Source organism: Osmerus eperlanus, chromosome 19, assembly GCF_963692335.1.
Source record: "Osmerus eperlanus chromosome 19, fOsmEpe2.1, whole genome shotgun sequence".
NCBI classification, from domain to species: Eukaryota; Metazoa; Chordata; class Actinopteri; order Osmeriformes; family Osmeridae; genus Osmerus; species Osmerus eperlanus.
In genome coordinates this window covers 3,926,356-3,938,442 of record NC_085036.1, presented here as the reverse complement: position 1 = coordinate 3,938,442, position 12,087 = coordinate 3,926,356, and the positions used below count along the sequence as shown (strand labels likewise).

Here is a 12,087-nt window from a genome sequence, read left to right as displayed (position 1 = left end):
CCATGCTACTTGACAATACTTAGCCATTAGATTCTGAGTTTTGAGACTTTCATTCTTTTATAGCTTTAAAGTGCTTCTCAGCTCCTGAATAGCCGTTTTCAATGCATTTACAATGTTTGGCATTGTACTAGTTCACATTACATGACTTTGACTTAGATTTCAGGCTAAAACAGGCCACACTGCCTCAAATCAACTGGAAATCACCTAATCCATGCTACTTGATAAGATTAGGCATTAGATTCCGAGTTTTGAGACTTTCATTATTTTATTGCTTTAAAGTGCTTTTCAGCTACTGAATAGCCGTTTTCAATGCATTTACAACGTTTGGCATTGTAATAGTTCACATTACATCACTGTGACTTAGATTTCAGCCTAAAACAGGCCACACTGACTCAAATCAACTGTAAATCACCTAATCCATGCTACTTCATAAGATTTGGCATTTGATTCCGAGTTTTGAGACTTTCATTCTTTTATTGCTTTAAAGTGCCTTTCAGCTCCTGAATAGCCGTTTTCAATGCATTTACAATGTTTGGCATTATACTGGTTCACACGACTTTGACTTAGATTTCAGCCTAAAACAGGCCACACTGCCTCAAATCAACTGTAAATGACCTAATCCATGCAACTTGATAAGATTTAGCCATTAGATTCCGAGTTTTGAGACGTTAATTCTTTTATTGCTTTAAAGTGCTTCTCAGCTCCTGAATAGCCGTTTTCAATGCATTTACAACGTTTGGTATTTTACTAGTTCACACGACTTTGACTTAGATTTCAGGCTAAAACAGGCCACACTGCCTCAAATCAACTGTAAATCACCTAATCCATGCTACTTGACAATAGCCATTAGATTCCGAGTTTTGAGACTTTCATTTTTTTATTGCTTTAAAGTGTTTTTCAGTACCTGAATATCCGTTTTCAATGCCTTTACAATGTTTGGCATCGTACTAGTTCACATTACATGACTTTGACTTAGATTTCAAGCTAAAACAGGCCACACTGCCTCAAATCAACTGGAAATCACCTAATCCATGCTACTTGATAAGATTTAGCCATTAGATTCCGAGTTTTGAGACTTTCATTATTTTATTGCTTTAAAGTGCTTTTCAGCTACTGAATAGCCGTTTTCAATGCATTTACAATGTTTGGCATTGTAATAGTTCACATTACATCACTGTGACTTAGATTTCAGCCTAAAACAGGCCACACTGACTCAAATCAACTGTAAATCACCTAATCCATGCTACTTCATAAGATTTGGCATTTGATTCCGAGTTTTGAGACTTTCATTCTTTTATTGCTTTAAAGTGCTTTTCAGCTCCTGAATAGCCGTTTTCAATGCATTTACAATATTTGGCATTTTACTAGTTCACACGACTTTGACTCAGATTTCAGCCTAAAACAGGCCACACTGACTCTAATCAACTGGAAATCACCTAATCCATGCTACTTGACAATACTTAGCCATTAGATTCCGAGTGTTGAGACGTTAATTCTTTTATTGCTTTAAAGTGCTTTTCAGCTCCTGAATAGCCGTTTTCAATGCATTTACAATGTTTGGCATTGTACTAGTTCACATTACATGACTTTGACTTAGATTTCAGCCTAAAACAGGCCACACCGACTCAAATCAACTGTAAATCACCTAATCCATGCTTCTTCATAAGATTTAGCCATTAGATTCCGAGTTTTGAGACTTTCATTCTTTTATTGCTTTAAATTGCTTTTTAGCTCCTGAATAGCCGTTTTCAATGCATTTACAATGTTTGGCATTTTACTAGTTCACACGACTTTGACTTAGATTTCAGGCTAAAACAGGCCACACTGCCTCAAATCAACTGGAAATCACCTAATCCATGCTACTTGACAATACTTAGCCATTAGATTCCGAGTGATGAGACGTTAATTCTTTTATTGCTTTAAAGTGCTTTTCAGCTCCTGAATAGCCGTTTTCAATGCATTTACAATGTTTGGCATTGTAATAGTTCACATTACATCACTGTGACTTAGATTTCAGCCTAAAACAGACCACACTGACTCAAATCAACTGTAAATCACCTAATCCATGCTACTTCATAAGATTTAGCAATTTGATTCCGAGTTTTGAGACTTTCATTCTTTTATTGCTTTAAAGTGCTTTTCAGCTCCTGAATAGCCGTTTTCAATGCATTTACAATGTTTGGCATTTTACTAGTTCAAAACGACTTTGACTCAGATTTCAGCCTAAGCCAGGCCACACTGACTCAAATCAACTGGAAATCACCTAATCCATGCTACTTGACAATACTTAGCCATTAGATTCTGAGTTTTGAGACTTTCATTCTTTTAGTGCTTTTCAGCTCCTGAATAGCCGTTTTCAATGCATTTACAATGTTTGGCATTTTACTAGTTCACACGACTTTGACTTAGATTTCAGTCTAAAACAGGCCACACTGCCTCAAATCAACTGTAAATCACCTAATCCATGCAACTTGACAATACTTAGCCATTAGATTCTGAGTTTTGAGACTTTCATTCTTTTATAGCTTTAAAGTGCTTCTCAGCTCCTGAATAGCCGTTTTCAATGCATTTACAACGTTTGGTATTTTACTAGTTCACACGACTTTGACTTAGATTTCAGCTTAAAACAGGCCACACTGCCTCAAATCAACTGTAAATCACCTAATCCATGCTACTTGACAATAGCCATTAGATTCTGAGTTTTGAGACTTTCATTCTTTTATAGCTTTAAAGTGCTTCTCAGCTCCTGAATAGCCGTTTTCAATGCATTTACAATGTTTGGCATTGTACTAGTTCACATTACATGACTTTGACTTAGATTTCAGGCTAAAACAGGCCTCACTGCCTCAAATCAACTGGAAATCACCTAATCCATGCTACTTGACAATACTTAGCCATTAGATTCTGAGTTTTGAGACTTTCATTCTTTTATAGCTTTAAAGTGCTTCTCAGCTCCTGAATAGCCGTTTTCAATGCATTTACAATGTTTGGCATTGTACTAGTTCACATTACATGACTTTGACTTAGATTTCAGGCTAAAACAGGCCACACTGCCTCAAATCAACTGGAAATCACCTAATCCATGCTACTTGATAAGATTAGGCATTAGATTCCGAGTTTTGAGACTTTCATTATTTTATTGCTTTAAAGTGCTTTTCAGCTACTGAATAGCCGTTTTCAATGCATTTACAATGTTTGGCATTGTAATAGTTCACATTACATCACTGTGACTTAGATTTCAGCCTAAAACAGGCCACACTGACTCAAATCAACTGTAAATCACCTAATCCATGCTACTTCATAAGATTTGGCATTTGATTCCGAGTTTTGAGACTTTCATTCTTTTATTGCTTTAAAGTGCCTTTCAGCTCCTGAATAGCCGTTTTCAATGCATTTACAATGTTTGGCATTATACTGGTTCACACGACTTTGACTTAGATTTCAGCCTAAAACAGGCCACACTGCCTCAAATCAACTGTAAATGACCTAATCCATGCAACTTGATAAGATTTAGCCATTAGATTCCGAGTTTTGAGACTTTCATTCTTTTATTGCTTTAAAGTGCTTTTCAGCTACTGAATAGCCGTTTTCAATGCATTTACAATGTTTGGCATTGTAATAGTTCACATTACATCACTGTGACTTAGATTTCAGCCTAAAACAGACCACACTGACTCAAATCAACTGTAAATCACCTAATCCATGCTACTTCATAAGATTTAGCATTTGATTCCGAGTTTTGAGACTTTCATTCTTTTATTGCTTTAAAGTGCTTTTCAGCTCCTGAATAGCCGTTTTCAATGCATTTACAATATTTGGCATTTTACTAGTTCACACGACTTTGACTCAGATTTCAGCCTAAAACAGGCCACACTGACTCTAATCAACTGGAAATCACCTAATCCATGCTACTTGACAATAGTTAGCCATTAGATTCCGAGTGTTGAGACGTTAATTCTTTTATTGCTTTAAAGTGCTTTTCAGCTCCTGAATAGCCGTTTTCAATGCATTTACAATGTTTGGCATTGTACTAGTTCACATTACATGACTTTGACTTAGATTTCAGCCTAAAACAGGCCACACCGACTCAAATCAACTGTAAATCACCTAATCCATGCTTCTTCATAAGATTTAGCCATTAGATTCCGAGTTTTGAGACTTTCATTCTTTTATTGCTTTAAATTGCTTTTTAGCTCCTGAATAGCCGTTTTCAATGCATTTACAATGTTTGGCATTTTACTAGTTCACACGACTTTGACTTAGATTTCAGGCTAAAACGGGCCACACTGCCTCAAATCAACTGTAAATCACCTAATCCATGCTACTTGATAAGATTTCGCCATTAGGTTCCGAGTTTTGAGACATTCATTCTTTTAGTGCTTTTCAGCTCCTGAATAGCCGTTTTCAATGCATTTACAATGTTTGGCATTTTACTAGTTCACACGACTTTGACTTAGATTTCAGGCTAAAACAGGCCACACTGCCTCAAATCAACTGGAAATCACCTAATCCATGCTACTTGACAATACTTAGCCATTAGATTCCGAGTGATGAGACGTTAATTCTTTTATTGCTTTAAAGTGCTTTTCAGCTCCTGAATAGCCGTTTTCAATGCATTTACAATGTTTGGCATTGTAATAGTTCACATTACATCACTGTGACTTAGATTTCAGCCTAAAACAGACCACACTGACTCAAATCAACTGTAAATCACCTAATCCATGCTACTTCATAAGATTTAGCAATTTGATTCCGAGTTTTGAGACTTTCATTCTTTTATTGCTTTAAAGTGCTTTTCAGCTCCTGAATAGCCGTTTTCAATGCATTTACAATGTTTGGCATTTTACTAGTTCAAAACGACTTTGACTCAGATTTCAGCCTAAGCCAGGCCACACTGACTCAAATCAACTGGAAATCACCTAATCCATGCTACTTGACAATACTTAGCCATTAGATTCTGAGTTTTGAGACTTTCATTCTTTTAGTGCTTTTCAGCTCCTGAATAGCCGTTTTCAATGCATTTACAATGTTTGGCATTTTACTAGTTCACACGACTTTGACTTAGATTTCAGTCTAAAACAGGCCACACTGCCTCAAATCAACTGTAAATCACCTAATCCATGCAACTTGACAATACTTAGCCATTAGATTCTGAGTTTTGAGACTTTCATTCTTTTATAGCTTTAAAGTGCTTCTCAGCTCCTGAATAGCCGTTTTCAATGCATTTACAACGTTTGGTATTTTACTAGTTCACACGACTTTGACTTAGATTTCAGGCTAAAACAGGCCACACTGCCTCAAATCAACTGTAAATCACATAATCCATGCTACTTGACAATAGCCATTAGATTCCGAGTTTTGAGACTTTCATTTTTTTATTGCTTTAAAGTGTTTTTCAGTACCTGAATATCCGTTTTCAATGCCTTTACAATGTTTGGCATCGTACTAGTTCACATTACATGACTTTGACTTAGATTTCAGGCTAAAACAGGCCACACTGCCTCAAATCAACTGGAAATCACCTAATCCATGCTACTTGATAAGATTTAGCCATTAGATTCCGAGTTTTGAGATTTTCATTCTTTTATTGCTTTAAAGTACTTTTCAGCTCCTGAATAGCCGTTTTCAATGCATTTACAATGTTTGGCATTATACTAGTTCAAACGACTTTGACTTAGATTTCAGGCTAAAACAGTCCACACTGCCTCAAATCAACTGTAAATCACCTAATCCATGCAACTTGATAAGATTTAGCCATTAGATTCCGAGTTTTGAGACTTTCATTCTTTCATTGCTTTAAAGTCTTTTTCAGCTCCTGAATATCCATTTTCAATGCATTTACAATGTTTGGCATTGTACTAGTTCACATTACATGACTTTGACCCAGATTTCAGGCTAAAACAGGCCACACTGACTCAATCAACTGTAAATCACCTAATCCATGCTACTGACAAGATTTAGCCAGGGAAAAGGTCTACTAACCGAGACAACGGTGAGGAATCAAAGTAGGAGCTTTGGTGAACAGGGCATAAGGCCTGTTCTTTTAGTTTGGCGCGCTACGCTCAACTACTTGACAGACATCTTTCCCTCATCGCCCAAATACAGAATTGGTTAAATGGATGATCGAGCCAGCCAGGAGTCGAACCTGGAATCTTCTGATCCGTAGTCAAACGCGTTATTCATTGCGCCAAAGCGCCACTGGCCCAAGGTGTTTACTGCTTGCCATGTCACCGACCCAGGACACTCGCTCGGAGCGAAAGAAGTGATGGGGAAACAGCAGACAGTGGTCTTCCTCTTTCACAGGTTTACTAACCGAGACTATATATCTAAACACTCTTTTTAAACAGAGTGGAGTAGCGCATGGCACTGGTCGCTTATACGCACGGCGCGCAACGTCCCTTGTCTGCACATAGGGACAACGAAAAATGTGCCGTGACTCGGATTCGAACCGGGGTTGCTGCGACCACAACGCAGAGTACTAACCACTATACGATAACGGCTCACCACTTCTCGCTGGACACACGAGAGGTGGTGGCCACGGGTGTTCTGACATGTGCTGTGCCACATGAATAAACTGCGAACGTAAGTTCCCAGCCTCTCTCCCTTTGTCTAAGCCGTCCCAATTTCCAAACAAGCCATTTTCCACCTTGTTTTCTCTGCCACATTTCAAGGGGCGTCACTTTTTTATTTGGTTATGACAAGATTGTTGAGCGTTTTACAAGAATGGCGCGGAAGGGCTACTCATTCCCTGCATAGTGTCCTTTTTCGGACACAAATTATGATTCTTGCCTTTGTGTCCCCGAAGCAGAACAAGGCCAGTCACTCTCACACTTTCAATGGTCCTAAATCAAGTTCAAATAGGTACTCATCCGCCCCCAAACGGCTTTGAAGTGACTATACTCGCACCAGCTTGTATTGATGGCATGCAGCACATGCATTTTCACTCGTTTGCGTCAAATCCTTGTATGGTCACACCATAGCCAGCTTTTTCTTTTTTCTACCGGTGAAGAAAAGCATTCCCTTTTCCCAAGCTCTTTCAATACCTGCTGCAGCAAAACGTTCATTCAGGCGCTTCCTTCTTGGTATCTGCGCAACGGTGAGGAATCAAAGTAGGAGCTTTGGTGAAAAGGGCATAAGGCCTGTTCTTTTAATTTGGCGCGCTACGCTCAACTACTTGACAGACATCTTTCCCTCATCGCCCAAATACAGAATTGGTTAAATGGATGCTCGAGCCAGCCAGGAGTCGAACCTGGAATCTTCTGATCCGTAGTCAGACGCATTATCCATTGCGCCACTGGCCCAAGGTGTTTGCTGCTTGCCATGTCACCGACCCAGGACACTCGCTCGGAGCGAAAGAAGTGACGGGGAAACAGCAGACAGTGGTCTTCCTCTTTCACAGGTTTACTAACCGAGACTATATATCTAAACGCTCTTTTTAAACAGAGAGGGGGGGGGAGTAGCTCTGCACATGTCACTGGTCGCGTATACGCGCGGCGTGCAACGTCCCTTGTCTGCACATAGGGACAACGAAAAATGTGCCATGACCCGGATTCGAACCGGGGTTGCTGCGACCACAACGCAGAGTACTAACCACTATACGATCACGGCTCGCCACTTCTCGCTGGACGCACGAGAGGTGGTGGCCACGGGTGTTCTGTCCTGTGCTGTGCCACATGAATAAACTGCGAACGTAAGTTCCCAGCCTCTCTCCCTTTGTTTAAGCCGTCCCAATTTCCAAGCAAGCCATTTTCCACCTTGTTTTCTCTGCCATATTTCAAGGGGCGTCACTTTTTTATTTGGTTATGACAAGATTGTTGAGCGTTTTACAAGAATGGCGCGGAAGGGCTACTCATTCCCTGCATAGTGTCCTTTTTCTGACACAAATTATGATTCTTGTCTTTGTGTCCCCGAAGCAGAATAAGGCCAGTCACTCTCACACTTTCAATGGTCCTAAATCAAATTCAAATAGGTACTCATCCGCCCCCAAACGGCTTTGAAGTGACTATACTCGCACCAGCTTGTATTGATGGCATGCAGCACATGCATTTTCACTCGTTTGCGTCAAATCCTTGTATGGTCACACCATAGCCAGCTTTTTCTTTTTTCTACCGGTGAAGAAAAGCATTCCCTTTTCCCAAGCTCTTTCAATACCTGCTGCAGCAAAACATTCATTCAGGCGCTTCCTTCTTGGTATCTGCGCAACGGTGAGGAATCAAAGTAGGAGCTTTGGTGAAAAGGGCATAAGGCCTGTTCTTTTAGTTTGGCGCGCTACGCTCAACTAATTGACAGACATCTTTCCCTCATCCCCCAAATACAGAATTGGTTAAATGGATGCTCGAGCCAGCCAGGAGTCGAACCTGGAATCTTCTGATCCGTAGTCAAACGCGTTATCCATTGCGCCACTGGCCCAAGGTGTTTGCTGCTTGCCATGTCACCGACCCAGGACACTCGCTCGGAGCGAAAGAAGTGACGGGGAAACAGCAGACAGTGGTCTTCCTCTTTCACAGGTTTACTAACCGAGACTATATATCTAAACGCTCTTTTTAAACAGAGAGGGGGGGGGAGTAGCTCTGCGCATGTCACTGGTCGCGTATACGCGCGGCGTGCAACGTCCCTTGTCTGCACATAGGGACAACGAAAAATGTGCCATGACCCGGATTCGAACCGGGGTTGCTGCGACCACAACGCAGAGTACTAACCACTATACGATCACGGCTCGCCACTTCTCGCTGGACGCACGAGAGGTGGTGGCCATGGGTGTTCTGTCCTGTGCTGTGCCACATGAATAAACTGCGAACGTAAGTTCCCAGCCTCTCTCCCTTTGTTTAAGCCGTCCCAATTTCCAAGCAAGCCATTTTCCACCTTGTTTTCTCTGCCATATTTCAAGGGGCGTCACTTTTTTATTTGGTTATGACAAGATTGTTGAGCGTTTTACAAGAATGGCGCGGAAGGGCTACTCATTCCCTGCATAGTGTCCTTTTTCGGACACAAATTATGATTCTTGCCTTTGTGTCCCCGAAGCAGAACAAGGCCAGTCACTCTCACACTTTCAATGGTCCTAAATCAAGTTCAAAAAGGTACTCATCCGCCCCCAAACGGCTTTGAAGTGACTATACTCGCACCAGCTTGTATTGATGGCATGCAGCACATGCATTTTCACTCGTTTGCGTCAAATCCTTGTATGGTCACACCATAGCCAGCTTTTTCTTTTTTCTACCGGTGAAGAAAAGCATTCCCTTTTCCCAAGCTCTTTCAATACCTGCTGCAGCAAAACATTCATTCAGGCGCTTCCTTCTTGGTATCTGCGCAACGGTGAGGAATCAAAGTAGGAGCTTTGGTAAAAAGGGCATAAGGCCTGTTCTTTTAGTTTGGCGCGCTACGCTCAACTAATTGACAGACATCTTTTCCTCATCGCCCAAATACAGAATTGGTTAAATGGATGCTCGAGCCAGCCAGGAGTCGAACCTGGAATCTTCTGATCCGTAGTCAGACGCATTATCCATTGCGCCACTGGCCCAAGGTGTTTGCTGCTTGCCATGTCACCGACCCAGGACACTCGCTCGGAGCGAAAGAAGTGACGGGGAAACAGCAGACAGTGGTCTTCCTCTTTCACAGGTTTACTAACCGAGACTATATATCTAAACGCTCTTTTTAAACAGAGAGGGGGGGAGTAGCTCTGCGCATGTCACTGGTCGCGTATACGCGCGGCGTGCAACGTCCCTTGTCTGCACATAGGGACAACGAAAAATGTGCCGTGACCCGGATTCGAACCGGGGTTGCTGCGACCACAACGCAGAGTACTAACCACTATACGATCACGGCTCGCCACTTCTCGCTGGACGCACGAGAGGTGGTGGCCACGGGTGTTCTGTCCTGTGCTGTGCCACATGAATAAACTGCGAACGTAAGTTCCCAGCCTCTCTCCCTTTGTCTAAGCCATCCCAATTTCCAAACAAGCCATTTTCCACCTTGTTTTCTCTGCCACATTTCAAGGGGCGTCACTTTTTTATTTGGTTATGACAAGATTGTTGAGCGTTTTACAAGAATGGCGCGGAAGGGCTACTCATTCCCTGCATAGTGTCCTTTTTCGGACACAAATTATGATTCTTGCCTTTGTGTCCCCGAAGCAGAACAAGGCCAGTCACTCTCACACTTTCAATGGTCCTAAATCAAGTTCAAAAAGGTACTCATCCGCCCCCAAACGGCTTTGAAGTGACTATACTCGCACCAGCTTGTATTGATGGCATGCAGCACATGCATTTTCACTCGTTTGCGTCAAATCCTTGTATGGTCACACCATAGCCAGCTTTTTCTTTTTTCTACCGGTGAAGAAAAGCATTCCCTTTTCCCAAGCTCTTTCAATACCTGCTGCAGCAAAACATTCATTCAGGCGCTTCCTTCTTGGTATCTGCGCAACGGTGAGGAATCAAAGTAGGAGCTTTGGTAAAAAGGGCATGAGGCCTGTTCTTTTAGTTTGGCGCGCTACGCTCAACTGCTTGACAGACATCTTTCCCTCATCGCCCAAATACAGAATTGGTTAAATGGATGCTCGAGCCAGCCAGGAGTCGAACCTGGAATCTTCTGATCCGTAGTCAGACGCATTATCCATTGCGCCACTGGCCCAAGGTGTTTGCTGCTTGCCATGTCACCGACCCAGGACACTCGCTCGGAGCGAAAGAAGTGACGGGGAAACAGCAGACAGTGGTCTTCCTCTTTCACAGGTTTACTAACCGAGACTATATATCTAAACGCTCTTTTTAAACAGAGAGGGGGGGAGTAGCTCTGCGCATGTCACTGGTTGCGTATACGCGCGGCGTGCAACTTCCCTTGTCTGCACATAGGGACAACGAAAAATGTGCCGTGACCCGGATTCGAACCGGGGTTGCTGCGACCACAACGCAGAGTACTAACCACTATACGATCACGGCTCGCCACTTCTCGAAGGCACGAGAGGTGGTGGCCACGGGTGTTCTGTCCTGTGCTGTGCCACATGAATAAACTGCGAACGTAAGTTCCCAGCCTCTCTCCCTTTGTCTAAGCCGTCCCAATTTCCAAACAAGCCATTTTCCACCTTGTTTTCTCTGCCACATTTCAAGGGGCGTCACTTTTTTATTTGGTTATGACAAGATTGTTGAGCGTTTTACAAGAATGGCGCGGAAGGGCTACTCATTCCCTGCATAGTGTCCTTTTTTGGACACAAATTATGATTCTTGCCTTTGTGTCCCCGAAGCAGAACAAGGCCAGTCACTCTCACACTTTCAATGGTCCTAAATCAAGTTCAAATAGGTACTCATCCGCCCCCAAACGGCTTTGAAGTGACTATACTCGCACCAGCTTGAATTGATGGCATGCAGCACATGCATTTTCACTCGTTTGCGTCAAATCCTTGTATGGTCACACCATAGCCAGCTTTTTCTTTTTTCTACCGGTAAAGAAAAGCATTCCCTTTTCCCAAGCTCTTTCAATACCTGCTGCAGCAAAACATTCATTCAGGCGCTTCCTTCTTGGTATCTGCGCAACGGTGAGGAATCAAAGTAGGAGCTTTGGTAAAAAGGGCATAAGGCCTGTTCTTTTAGTTTGGCGCGCTACGCTCAACTAATTGACAGACATCTTTCCCTCATCGCCCAAATACAGAATTGGTTAAATGGATGCTCGAGCCAGCCAGGAGTCGAACCTGGAATCTTCTGATCCATAGTCAGACGCATTATCCATTGCGCCACTGGCCCAAGGTGTTTGCTGCTTGCCATGTCACCGACCCAGGACACTCGCTCGGAGCGAAAGAAGTGACGGGGAAACAGCAGACAGTGGTCTTCCTCTTTCACAGGTTTACTAACCGAGACTATATATCTAAACGCTCTTTTTAAACAGAGAGGGGGGGAGTAGCTCTGCGCATGTCACTGGTTGCGTATACGCGCGGCGTGCAACGTCCCTTGTCTGCACATAGGGACAACGAAAAATGTGCCGTGACCCGGATTCGAACCGGGGTTGCTGCGACCACAACGCAGAGTACTAACCACTATACGATCACGGCTCGCCACTTCTCGAAGGCACGAGAGGTGGTGGCCACGGGTGTTCTGTCCTGTGCTG

At 42.7% G+C, this 12,087-nt stretch overlaps 10 non-coding genes across 10 annotated transcripts; all 10 read right to left on the bottom strand.

Moving 5' to 3' along the window:
* Positions 1-7,228: 7,228 nt before the first annotated feature.
* trnar-acg (transfer RNA arginine (anticodon ACG)) lies at positions 7,229-7,301 on the bottom strand. The gene has a single exon. It is a non-coding gene; the product is annotated as a tRNA-Arg (tRNA).
* A 235-nt stretch (positions 7,302-7,536) lies between these two features.
* On the bottom strand, positions 7,537-7,608 carry trnah-gug (transfer RNA histidin (anticodon GUG)). The gene has a single exon. It is a non-coding gene; the product is annotated as a tRNA-His (tRNA).
* Positions 7,609-8,336: 728 nt separating this feature from the next.
* On the bottom strand, positions 8,337-8,409 carry trnar-acg (transfer RNA arginine (anticodon ACG)). Its single transcript has one exon. It is a non-coding gene; the product is annotated as a tRNA-Arg (tRNA).
* Positions 8,410-8,644: 235 nt separating this feature from the next.
* Positions 8,645-8,716, bottom strand: trnah-gug (transfer RNA histidin (anticodon GUG)). The gene has a single exon. It is a non-coding gene; the product is annotated as a tRNA-His (tRNA).
* Positions 8,717-9,444: 728 nt separating this feature from the next.
* trnar-acg (transfer RNA arginine (anticodon ACG)) lies at positions 9,445-9,517 on the bottom strand. Its single transcript has one exon. It is a non-coding gene; the product is annotated as a tRNA-Arg (tRNA).
* A 233-nt stretch (positions 9,518-9,750) lies between these two features.
* Positions 9,751-9,822, bottom strand: trnah-gug (transfer RNA histidin (anticodon GUG)). The gene has a single exon. It is a non-coding gene; the product is annotated as a tRNA-His (tRNA).
* A 728-nt stretch (positions 9,823-10,550) lies between these two features.
* On the bottom strand, positions 10,551-10,623 carry trnar-acg (transfer RNA arginine (anticodon ACG)). The gene has a single exon. It is a non-coding gene; the product is annotated as a tRNA-Arg (tRNA).
* A 233-nt stretch (positions 10,624-10,856) lies between these two features.
* On the bottom strand, positions 10,857-10,928 carry trnah-gug (transfer RNA histidin (anticodon GUG)). The gene has a single exon. It is a non-coding gene; the product is annotated as a tRNA-His (tRNA).
* Positions 10,929-11,653: 725 nt separating this feature from the next.
* trnah-aug (transfer RNA histidin (anticodon AUG)) lies at positions 11,654-11,726 on the bottom strand. The gene has a single exon. It is a non-coding gene; the product is annotated as a tRNA-His (tRNA).
* A 233-nt stretch (positions 11,727-11,959) lies between these two features.
* Positions 11,960-12,031, bottom strand: trnah-gug (transfer RNA histidin (anticodon GUG)). The gene has a single exon. It is a non-coding gene; the product is annotated as a tRNA-His (tRNA).
* Positions 12,032-12,087: the final 56 nt, after the last annotated feature.